The sequence below is a fragment of the Callospermophilus lateralis genome, chromosome 8, assembly GCF_048772815.1.
Source record: "Callospermophilus lateralis isolate mCalLat2 chromosome 8, mCalLat2.hap1, whole genome shotgun sequence".
Classification (NCBI taxonomy): Eukaryota; Metazoa; Chordata; class Mammalia; order Rodentia; family Sciuridae; genus Callospermophilus; species Callospermophilus lateralis.
In genome coordinates this window covers 28,890,311-28,902,347 of record NC_135312.1, presented here as the reverse complement: position 1 = coordinate 28,902,347, position 12,037 = coordinate 28,890,311, and the positions used below count along the sequence as shown (strand labels likewise).

At 39.2% G+C, this 12,037-nt stretch overlaps 1 protein-coding gene across 2 annotated transcripts in view; it reads left to right on the top strand.

The window, feature by feature from the left end:
- Positions 1-11,709, top strand: part of Rell1 (RELT like 1) — a 62,664-nt gene extending 50,955 nt beyond the window's left edge. For both annotated transcript variants that reach the window (XM_076864815.2, XM_076864816.2), the window contains exon 7: positions 10,525-11,709. The gene's annotated coding sequence lies outside the window, so the exon portion shown is untranslated. The remainder of the gene's footprint in view (positions 1-10,524) is intronic.
- Positions 11,710-12,037: the final 328 nt, after the last annotated feature.

Sequence of the window (12,037 nt, the reverse complement as noted above, 5' to 3'; positions counted from 1 at the left end):
TCCTTTGATAAGTTTACATTACCATTTTAAATTTTTTATTTTTTTAATTAATTTTTAAAAATATTTGGCACATTTTAAAGTTGTATTTTTGGGGTTTGGTTTCTTTCTTTCTAACGTTTTTGTTTTTGTTTTTGTTTTTTTTTTTTTTTTGGTATTGAGTTGAGTTTCTTACAAGTCCTGGATGTTCACTGCTTGTCAGATACATTTTGCACATATTTTCTAACATTTGTATATTGTCTCTTCACTCTACTGATTGTTTACTTTGCTATGAAGACACTTTTATTTGGGAAAGGTTTTTGTTCTTTTTTTTTCTCTTCATTTTGTGGCACTAGGGATCTAATGCAGGGCCTTGTGCATACTAATCAAGTGCTCTACCACTGAGCCACACTCCCAGCCTTGTCTAACTAATGCTTTTCAGCCTCGGTGTCCTCATTTTTAAAACTATGCATATAGTTTTTAAAATCAATCCTTGGCACAGTTAGTACCTACTAAATATTTACTACTATAAAATCCTCATGCCGTTCTTGGTGGTTCTATCTATTTATGAGTCTGCTTCTCATACATCAACTTTTGGGACTGTGGATCCCTTCTTAACATTAAGCTTGGATTCTCAGGACATCTTAGGGATAGATAATACCTGGCAAATCCCATAAGAATGTGCACCATTTTTGCATTTGTGTTACAGAGGCCTTAGATAACTATTCCCCTCTTATAAGAGGTGGAATCAAAAGTAGGAGCAGGACGGATTGGAAAGTTTTGCAGACTTGTGTGCTTTGTTTTAAAGACGGGAGTTGGTGAGTGAAGATGTAGCATGGGCTGAAGTTCTCTGCTTGGCTGTGGCTGCTGTGCTGGTGCTCTGCCCTTGGATAAAAGTCTGCTCTTTACCAGAACCTCCTGAGCTTTGGTGGTTGATCAAAAGTGTCTTCTCCTGAACTTCTGCCGTCCTCTTTTCTTCTTCTCCTCCTTCCTTTGAGCTCAGTGACCGTGACTGTCATGGAGCCTCCTTGGGGCCTCCCTTGAGCATTTGCTGCTTTATTTGCACTTCTCTGAATTGCTTTTCATTTTTTAACTGTCCAGGGAAGGAGGTAATGGTGGGAAATGTCAGGTACCACTAGCTGGTTTATTTTTTTCTCCTGAGTGAGATATATATATAATTTTTTTTTTTTCAGGGAAGACACATATTTAGTAAGTAAAAGGATCCCAGATTTAATGGAAGTCTTTTTAATTTGACTCAGGGGCAATGGAATATACATTTATAAAAAAGAAACATCAGCTAAAATAGGCCTGGATGAGGCCACCTGGCTGGATCAATCGCTCATCACATTTCTCAAGGGATCGTAGTACTCTGTGTGATGCTTGTCATGCTCCTGAGTGAAGGCCCATGCATGGAGTCTGTCTTCAGTGTGGAGGGGAGGAGGCTAACATCTCTCCAGGACCTGCTATATGAAGAAAAGGCAGTAGAGCTGATCAGAACTGAAAAGCTGAGTGAGGGACCGAAACTTAAAACTTATTTTAGGCATTGTGGATAATAACATCTCCATTTACATTTAAGTAGGCTCAGAGTAACTTTTCCCAAATCCTAGCACTGGGTAATGATGGGAAAAATTCACATTTTGGAGCCAACATGCTCAATAGCTATGGAATGGGAGGGAGATTTGCTTTTCCTGGCAAGGAGTAAACCCATGTAGCCCGGTGGTTCACAGTCTCGCCAGAACTCAGCATGGGAGGGCTGCTTTGGTGGCTTGTGGGATCATCTGATGTCATTTGGCTTTTAAAGTTCTGCCTGGATCAGGGGCAGGTTTATAAACCAGTCTTCTCCCAGATAGACCAAGGTCATAGATTTTTAGAGCTGTGATTGCTAGTTCAGTTCAATTAAAGTACTGTTACATCTTTAAAACATGTATTGAGATCCTATTATGTGCCAGGCACTTTGCTAGGCCATAAGGATCCAGCATTGTGTAAGATGGAGATGGACAGAAGCCAAGCTCTCTCAGGCTTCTCTTGTAGTTTTATAGTAGGCTTTTCTCCCTTGTTTCCCTAGTTTCAGAGTTAGACTAACCTCTAGGAGGTTTCATATTATTCAAGGTCATGCTGATATATAATTACAGAGTTTGTGCTTGGGCTTCCTCAAGGTTCAGTAACTTCACTGTTTCCAATGCATTGAATGCTACAAGTGTTGGAAATGGAATCTTTTTTTTAGGTACTGGGGATTGAACCAAGGGGTGCTTAACCACTGAGCTGCAACCCCAACTCTTTTTTAAAATATTTCATTTAGAAACAGGATCTCACTGAATTGCTAAGTGCCTGATAAGTTGCTGATACTGACCTTGAACTCCTGCCTCAGCCTTTTGAGTTGCTGGGATTACAGGCATGTGCCTCCACATCCGGCTCAAAATGGAATCTTTTTTTAAATTGAAATATAAGACATGCTTATGAGAAAGTAGTCCAATATCATGAAGGGCTGCAGGATGAAAAATAAATCTTAAAATCCAAAGTGTCTTTACCTACCTGCCCTCCTAACCCCCAATTCATCTCTACGTTCCCTTCACAAGGGGAACCATGGTTATCGGCATCCTCCATGTCCTTTCAGAGTATGCTGTATATACACATGCTTATGCAACACATCTGTGTGCAAAGTCCCCCCTGCCCTCCACACATGAGAGCTTAGATGCTTGTGGTGCCTCGCTTTTTATGGAAGCTGATAGCCCTGTGGTTCAGGGGTTGCCTTGGCCTGTTGTTTTTATTGTACTCATGCATGACTGAGGACACATTTAAAATGTTAACTGCCTTATTTGTCCTTTATTTTTGGAAATAGCTCCAGTATGTTTTTTGGGGGGCGGTACCAGGCATTGAACTCAAGGGCACTCTACCACTGAGACACATCCCCAGCCCTATTTTCTTATATTTTATTTAGAGACAGAGTCTCACTAAGTTGCTTAGCACCTCGTTTTTGCTGAGGCTGGCTTTGAACTCGAGATCCTCCTGCTTCAGCCTTTCAAGCCGCTGGAATTACAGGCATGTGCCACCACACCCGACTAGCTCCAGTACCTTTATGGCCATCCTCTGGGAGTTTTGGGAGTTTGGGGTGGACCTAGAAGCATACTTCACTGTTATCAATGAGTTCTTTTTTTTTTTTTTTAAGGTTTTTCTTCCACAGCTTTGCTCTGTGCACAGAATATACCAAAACACACACACACACACACACACACACACACACACATATGCAGTATTTAGAGAACCTTGGGGATCAGAGATTTTTGTTTCGTTCTATTTGAAACTGTCAACCAAGTCTGCCATCTCCTCTCAGGCAGGGGCCTATTCCAGGCCCTCTCCCTGTTGTTGACCAGGAATTGACCCTCAGTTGATCTGTTCTGCCTTGCTGGCCCTGTCAGCCCTTTTACAAGACTTACAAAAGGGGGTCTGTGACATCTGCTATTTTTATCGTAAAATCTCTGCAGCATTGAAGACTCATGGAGACTTTGGAGGACATAAGACAGAACTGAAAGGGCTCAATGGAAGCAGAAAATGAAATGGTTTCATAGACTGTATTTCTTATAATTAGAAAGAAGCTGAAATTGATAGTTATAATCACGATTTTTATTTTTCTTAATTTGTACCTTGATACTTTCAGCTCTACTAACATAAATAGCTTAAGTGAAAAATAGTGCCTATATTTCATAAGTAACAGGACACAGTATAATACAGCTTTGCAGTGTACGTTCTGGAATCAAACTTCTTATGCTCAAGATCTGGTCTGTCTCTTCTTAGCTGTGTAATCTTGGAGAAATTACTAACTGTCTGATGCATCAGCTTTTCCATCTAAGTGGGGACAGTAAAAATATCTCTGCTTCATCAGGATGTTGTTCCTTGGCACTAAATAAGTTCTGAATAGGTAATTGTTAGATGTTATCTGAAAATCTGAAATGCTCTAAAATCTTAAACTTTTGAGAGCCATGGTGCTTAAAAACTCTCCGATTTTGGACCATTTTAGATGTTGAATTTTCAAATTAGGGATGCTCTACCAGTAAAGTCCATGTAAATATTCTCAAATCTGAAAAACTGAAATTTGAAACATTTGTTCCCAAGAATTCTAGATAAGGAATATTCAACCTGTACTATATTAAGTAAGTTAGTAAACACTTAGTAAATAAGAATTATGTTTTTTCTATTTCTTGACTCTCTTGAACCTCAGAGAGGCCGGATTAGACATAACCTGTTAAGGTAGTAATAGGATTGTTTTTTCATTCTCAGATGGAGGATTATTGAAGGCAAATCAGCTGAACTCTAGCCCACAAGCCAAACAGAGAGGCTGTGTCTGACTTGTTTTATTTTCCCTATTTAATAAAGGTAGTACTATTCATGGTAATGCCATTCCTCTGTTGCTTAGTGGAGATGTTGTACCAGAGGTATGCTGACACTCCTAGGGAACTGCTGAATTCCATTCAAATAGTTGCCAGTTGAATCCTTTTTTTTCTACTACAGTGTCATTTTGATTTCAATTACATTTTACTTGAAATATGGCATTTTGAAACTTACCATCCCAAGGGCTGCTAAATCACAAGTGTTCAGTTATTGTCACTTGGGAAAATCATTAGTAAAATATATGATACATTTGAATTGCTATGAGTATATAACACAGTAAAGGGCAATCTTCAGACTTCTCAGTAAGATCTAATCCTAGTGTCAGAAGATTCAAAACTGCAAGGAATGAGTGCACAATTTCTCATGGGCATTATTCAATAAAGAAGGCAATATAATTTGCAAGAGTAGTACATTTCTATGTTACTTAGAAGAGCTGTTTTCATTTTGAATGGAAAAAAATATCTACCAACATGCATAAAAAGTAGTTTGCCATTGATATTAAAAAGTTAAGATTTTAATTATTAAAACCTCTCCCCTAAATTGGGATCGGAGTGTGGCAACTTGTGGAAGATGCAATGGTCAGTAAACATGAAAAATGCCCTACCTAATAATGAAATAAATACAATGAAAATAGAGATCACTGTTTTTCTCTTAACAAAGATGAATGTCAACATCAGCCTAACCTTGTAGCTCACATCCAAAATGAGACCCTGCTGGGAATAAAAGGGAATGCTCTGAGTAAGCACATAAACCAAGACCTCCCAGGGGAAGCTGGTATACCTTGTCACCCTGGTTAAGAGGTGAAGGGAAATGGATAGGTGGTAATGTGGAAATGTCAAGAATGTAAATATGTACTCTTTGCCCAAGTGGTTACAAGCACAGATATTCGGGAATGCAAAGATAATGTTCAAAGTTGTTCTTCTCTTCAGCTTTGTATATAGTAGCAGGTAACTGAAAACAACTTAACTATCCGTCAATGGGGATTATTAAATGGATTATATATTACTAAGTAACAGCTTTCAAATGTCAAAGATTGAAATAGAGCTATGTGTACAAATACAGAATAAGTGTTATAGATGAGAAAAAGCTATTATAAACTATCCCAGTTTTGTTTAAGACTTGAAACACCACATCTTATTTTTTCTTGGATTGAAGCTGATCATTTAAATTTCTTCCCTACAAGAGTTGAGCTCCTTGAGGGCTTGGCTGTGATTCTCATCTTTTGCCCTGCCTTCAGGTGGCACCCTTTACATAGTTGGCTCTCAGTGACTCTTTAACAGGTGTGATGTGATAATAGGGTGTTCCTCTGGTCATTAAAAGGCCTGTAGGGGCTGCGGGCATGGGGGGCGGGTAGCTTAGCAACACAGCATGCTCTAAGCATGCCTTGTGAGGCCCTGGGTTTGATCCCCAGCACCCTGCCCCCTCCCCCCCAAAAAAAATGAAAGAAAGAAAAGGAAGATCTGGGCAGATTAGCCAAATTCTAGTTCCAATCTGCCTTGAAATAAGTTAAAAATGATTCAGTAATTCAAGAATTTTATAACTCAAACTGAGATGATATTTTTAGTTTACATTTCAGTCCTAAATGGTTCTATGTTTTCTCCCCCATTGCTTTTGTGTGTTTGTGTATATATACACAACATATATATGTATGTATGTATGTATATATATATATATATATATATACATACACACACACACATATATGGTGTGTATATATATATATATATATATATAATTTTAAGCTTACTATGTAGTGTTATGTTTGCAAAATTTTTGAAGCAGCTTAAATTCTTACAGTTATTAATCAGTTGACAAATGTTAGTAATGGGTTTGACCTCATGGCTTAAACCTTTATATGTGTGTTAACGTCACCTGGGCACCTTGTAAGAAAGCAAATTCCTTGGCTCTAGCCCCGTGAATTCTGATTTAGTATGTTTGGGGTGTGATCCAAGGAATTTGCAATTTTCATTAATATTTAAGCCAAGTCTAAAGCAAGTTCTGATCATTCTGAGACACTCTGAGGTAAATAGACTGCATAAGGGCTGGGGTGTAGCTCAGTGGTTGAGCCCTTATCTAGAATGGGCAAGGGAGGCCCTGGGTGCTATATCCCCAGCACTATCAAAAAATAAAAAAAGTAAAAAGGTAAAATAGCAAGGTGTGAATATTAATTTATAGGATTTAACACACAATTTATACCAGAGCAAGATTTAAAGCACTATAAACCCCTAAGTACACTCTGATGCATTCCCATTAATCTGCACCTGCCAAGATGCCACCCTATGTAGGTAGGGCTACTACAAGGTGCTAGTGTCGTTTGTGTCTGTGGTAATTGCTATCTGTGGGCATGTGACCACACAGTATTCAGGAGAACCTAGTACAAGAAAATCTTCTCACTAAGAGTTTTGAGCCTTTAAATTACCAACAGAAATCACAGATTATCAGTAAATGATCACATAGATGTAGCCCCAGGACTTCAGTGTGAATTTTGATCTCATAATCTTTATAATTCTGTTTCTATAAACAACTTTCCCATTTATTTTATTTAAAAGTGTTCTAGAAAATTATTATTCCAGTTGTGTGTGCCTGTGGCCTGTGCCTTTCAATGTTTTCAGAATTCAGTGTCCTATAGGTGCACTTTCTTCCTGTCTCTGTCTCTGTCTGTCTCTGTCTCTGTCTGTCTCTCTCTGTCTCTCTCTCTCTTTTATGGAACCAGAGCTCTAGCATGCTAGATAAGAGCTCTACCACTGAACCATACCCCAGTCCTACAGATGCACTTTTGATCTTCTTTGGGACTGGGTGTCTTTTACCATATAGGCTTTTGGCATCATTTAACTGTTCCCATGACCATAATGACTTTCCCTGGAAGGGCCCACCAGTGTTTCTGGCTTCTGCATTTTCCTCCTTTTGCCCTCCTCCCATGTAGGTGGGGAGCAGAGAAGTGAGGGTACCAGATCAGTGATGCCTGGATGTCGCCCTAGTGATCAGATGGCAGTGCAGTGTGAGCATGCCCATGTTACCTTCCAGGTCTGACCACCTGGAGCAGACTCCCAGCTTTCCTCTCGGAATTTGTATGGTCTTGGACAAGTAATAGAATCTGTAGCCTCAGTGTTCTCCTGTGAAAATGGGAATTGTCACTGACTCATAGAGTCATTGGAAAGTTTGAGTTAAAGAACCTGGATTACTTAGCCTGCCAGTACCTGGCACTTAGAAGGACTGCAAATGTCAGTGCTGTTGTTATTAATCAGAAAATGTTTTCATTCCTTAACACCCTGCCCTTTGTGGTCTGGCACACAGTATCCACTAATTTGCACAGGTTTCTAGTTTCTTGAAACATTTTTCTAATTTTTAAAGGGACCAGATCCTTTTTACTAGAAGGTCATTTTTAACAAGGCACACATAAATCCTAACACTGAAGCTTCTGTGGAAACTAACAATGATAAAACTGTGGCTTCATCTTTACAATTAAGATGATGCAGTAAACAATGAACTTTAATGAAAAAGATAGTCTTCCTTTGATCCAGATAAGTCTTTGGTAGTGAAAGTCTTAAGTTTTGTCCATCAGCCTTGTTTCAGGAGGGAAGTGGTTACACTTGGGAGTTTTGAATTGTGTTTTCAGTATAAGGAAGTTTTACTAAATTTCTTCCAACTTGAGCATTCTGTGTAAAACTGTAACTACCAAATTTCCCAACACTTTTATTGGTGCATAGTGTAAAGAATTACTACGATTTCAAAGTAGGTATTTGTTCATCATCGAGAATGTATTCACGACTGTGGAATGAAATAAGAAGGAATTTAGCAATGTGAAAATGTACTGTAACACAGCCTGTAATTTTTAGGCATCTCATTGCACTACCAGAAATAAGGCCACAGTTAGAAATTTACAAGTCATAGAGCATGTGGTGTCTTCTTTCCCTGTAGATCATCATTATAAGATATTTTCCTGAATATTCATAGCATCATGCCACTAAAGTGCTGCTTTTTAGGATTTGTGTGTTTAGAGGGAGAGACCAGAATTGCAAGAATTTTAAAAAGATTGATTTACCTATTTCTGCTTAGTTTCTGATATTAGTAGTAAGGGCTTGAAGCAGCATATATCTTTTAATTATTCTCTCAAAGATACTTGCGCAGCATAGTCTTAATCAGCTGCAGAAGACAGCTGTTGAAGAAAGCTAATGTGATTGTTTAGAGCAGAGAATTGGATTTTGGTCCTAATAGCTACTCTGGGAGTATTCTGAATGCTTGGCCCCATATAAAGCATTGTACATACACCATCTTACATAAAGCCCCCAGCAACCCTACAAGAGCAGGCTACAGGGATGGCACAGGTTTAACAGTTAGAAATGGGAGTCTGTACTTGAATCCAGGCTTCTAGGCCAGATTCCTCATTGTTAGCCCTTCCTGTGGTCTTGCTTTTGACTCCTTAAGCTTGGTTGAATCTGTTGCAAAACACTCTCAATTTGAAGTTCTCCTAGGTTGGAGTGAAATCTGTCAGTGCAGTGGAACATTGCACACCAGGCCTGACATCCTGTGCCCTTGACTCAGTTATTTTCCTTGATACAAAAATATCTAGGTCTAAGAAGCATATAAAGAGGAGACATAAAAATAGTGGAATAACTGTTTTTTAGATAATGGCCTAGTTTAAGTTTTTCTGGAAAATCTTAACGTGTTTTGCCTTTTCTTTTTCTTTTTTTCTAGTACCATTTATGTATTTTTTCATTGCTGGCCCTTCTGGCTTTTTCCGTGCTGGATTATTTCTTCTTTATTGACTCCTTCCTAAAAGTAGCCTCTGACTGGACTTTGGTCAGCTTTATAGACCAATGTGTGGCTCAGCCCTGCTAGTAGTGGCAATGCAGTGCAGAGAATGACTTATTTCATTATAATTTAAATTTGATTCATGTCACTTTAAGGAACAGGGTTTCATTTCCTTTTTTAGCTAAGGAGATAACACAGTCTCTTACCTAACTCCTCTCATTTGGGAAATCAATTTTAATTATTAATATCTCTTCCCTTTTTTCTCCTCTCTCATAACCATTGTAAATCATTATGAATGACAGAAAAGGATATAGGATGATATTAGAGTATATGTCTTGAAAGGTGAGCTGTAAAATAAATAATATGTCCTTAAAGTAAGGCACCTCTACTGATTTTTGTTATTCATATTTCTTCAGACTGTTGCATCTCCGCTTTTGATTAGTACTTACTAAGTTTTGGCAAACTGGAGGATGTTCTGTCCCTTAACCTTGTCTGGCTCACCTGCATGGTGTGTGTGTGTGGTTCCTTGTGCACTGGCGGCTTTTATAATTTTAGTCCCATCCTGGGTTAACTCAGTCTTCAAGAAAGCAAAGGGAACAAGTCTGTCAGTGATGAGGTATTTGTAAAAAGTCTTTTGGAAAGTAGAAAACTTATAAATATGGGGCTTCATTTGTAATAACAAAGGCAGTTGTTGGAAAGACTTAAAAATACAACCAGAACCCTCAAGTGCAATGAAGACCTAAGGGATCCGAGTATAGCTCAGTAGTGGAGACTGGTTTGGCGTGTGTGAGCCCTGGTTTCTATCCCCACATGGCAAAAACAGACATATACCCGCAAAGGCAACAAAGACCAAAGATCAAGCATTCCATGATTGTGTTCTCTTTGTCTGATGGAATCCTAGTTGAGCTGCCCTGAGCCCAGTAGAGACCAGGGTTCACTCCATTTGGTGTGGCTTCAGAAAGACGCCCTACCGGATGCATACAAGGTTCCATGTGAATGAGGATTTTCATTCTGCACTCATCACCTGAGAGTGTGGTGAAGGAGGTGAAGAACGTGTTCCCCTGGAGAATGAATGATAGATACAGGAACGACTCACGGGGACAAGGAGCCCACCTGCCACCTGAGAAGCATTTGTAAAACAGATTGATGCTCCATGCTGCGGGGGTTCTCATTCTCCATCTTTTGGTTTCACAGACCTTGAAAATGAGGTTCTTTTTGGAATTGTAGTACTTAATTTCCTTAGACTGGGTTCTAGATACCATGTATAAATGGGTAAAGGATGGAGCATGAGGACGGAGCATGGGTTACAGATCTTTTGTGTGTTTAAATATTCAGTTATTTGAATTATCAGATCAAGATGTGTTATGTTTACCTCTTGTTAAAGCTTTCCTTCTTTATTTTCTCTTGCAGCAGTGACTTTATTTGAAGAGTTCTAAGAGACTGAAAATTTACAAGATATGAAGTCGCCTAAGGAATATTTTTATATATTTTATACAATTTCTATCATGAAGTCAGCCGGCGTGTGGATACAGCCTCAAAGGGAATATTGTTACTGTGCTAGAAACAGAATTCAGTTTCCTTTGAGACAAGTTTTGGTTTAAAAAGTGTCTTGAAAAAATGTATTACATTTTCAGGGAGGGAAAGAGCTCATTTTTAAAATCTTGTCAGCAGCCCCCAGCCACCATCTGTCCCAGTTGTTTATCCCTGGGCTTGGGGTACACACTGTTTCCCCTTAGGATCATTATGTGACATACTGTGGAATTAGTCCTGTATAGTCTGAGCTCATGCTCTGTGTATATGTGTGTTTCCCTTTCCATCCCCCCAAAGTTTACCATCCCCTTTTGATACTGATTGCAAGAAAATCTCCAATCATTTCACCTCTAACCTTCTTTGCATTGTCTCACACTTTAGATTTCCTAGCCAGACTGTTACAAACGAAGAAACTTGAGTGACAAAAGGTCCTTGGAAATAATCTAATCTAGTACTGAGAAAATGATCCTCCAAGAGATGGGAGTCCAGTGGGACCAGATGCTAGACCTTGGCTTCCTAGTCCAAGAATTCAGCATTAACTCTGCCCACCTTGCCACTCCCAGGTCACTGTTTTAGTCAGTTTTGTTTTGATTATTTTCTTCACTGCTGTGATCGAAAGAACTGATAAAAACAATTTTAGAGAAGAAAAAGTTTACTTGGCACTCATGATTTCAGAGGTCTCAATCCATAGGCAGCCAGCTCCATTGCTCTGGCCTGAGATAAGGCAGAGCATCATGGCAGAAAGAGTGTGACAGAGAAAAGCAGCTCAGGACTTGGCACCAGGAAGCAGAGAAAGAGAGAGCTCTTGCTCACCAGGGACAAAATATAAACACCAAGGCATGCCTCCAGTGACCTAACTCTTTCAGCCACACCCTACCTGCCTGCAAAGGCCATCCAGTTAATCCGTTCAAGTGGATTTAATGCACTAATTAGGTTAAGGCTCAAAACCCCATCATTTTACCTATACACTTCCTTGTATTGTTTCACACTAGCTTTTGGGGGACACCTCATTTAAACCATAGCAGTCACTTATCTAATGTCAAGAGGGTTTTTTTTTTTTTTTTTTTAACTTGAACTAAGCAATTCTCATTTATTTAATCCACTTAATAATGGGGGAAAATAATTTAAAGGCACACACAGACACACTCACAAATCCTTATTTCAAACCGGGCATGGTGGCACATGCCAGTAATTCCAGAGACTCAGGGGGTGGAGACAGGAGGATCACAAGTTTGAGACCAGCCTCAGCGACTTAGCAAGACCCTGTCTCAAAATAAAAAATAATGGGGTAAAAAGGGCTGGGATATGTTTCAATGGTTAAGTACCCCTGGGTTCAATCCCCAGTACGAATAAATAAATAAAAATCCTTGTTTTGACCAACTTGCGGCCAAAA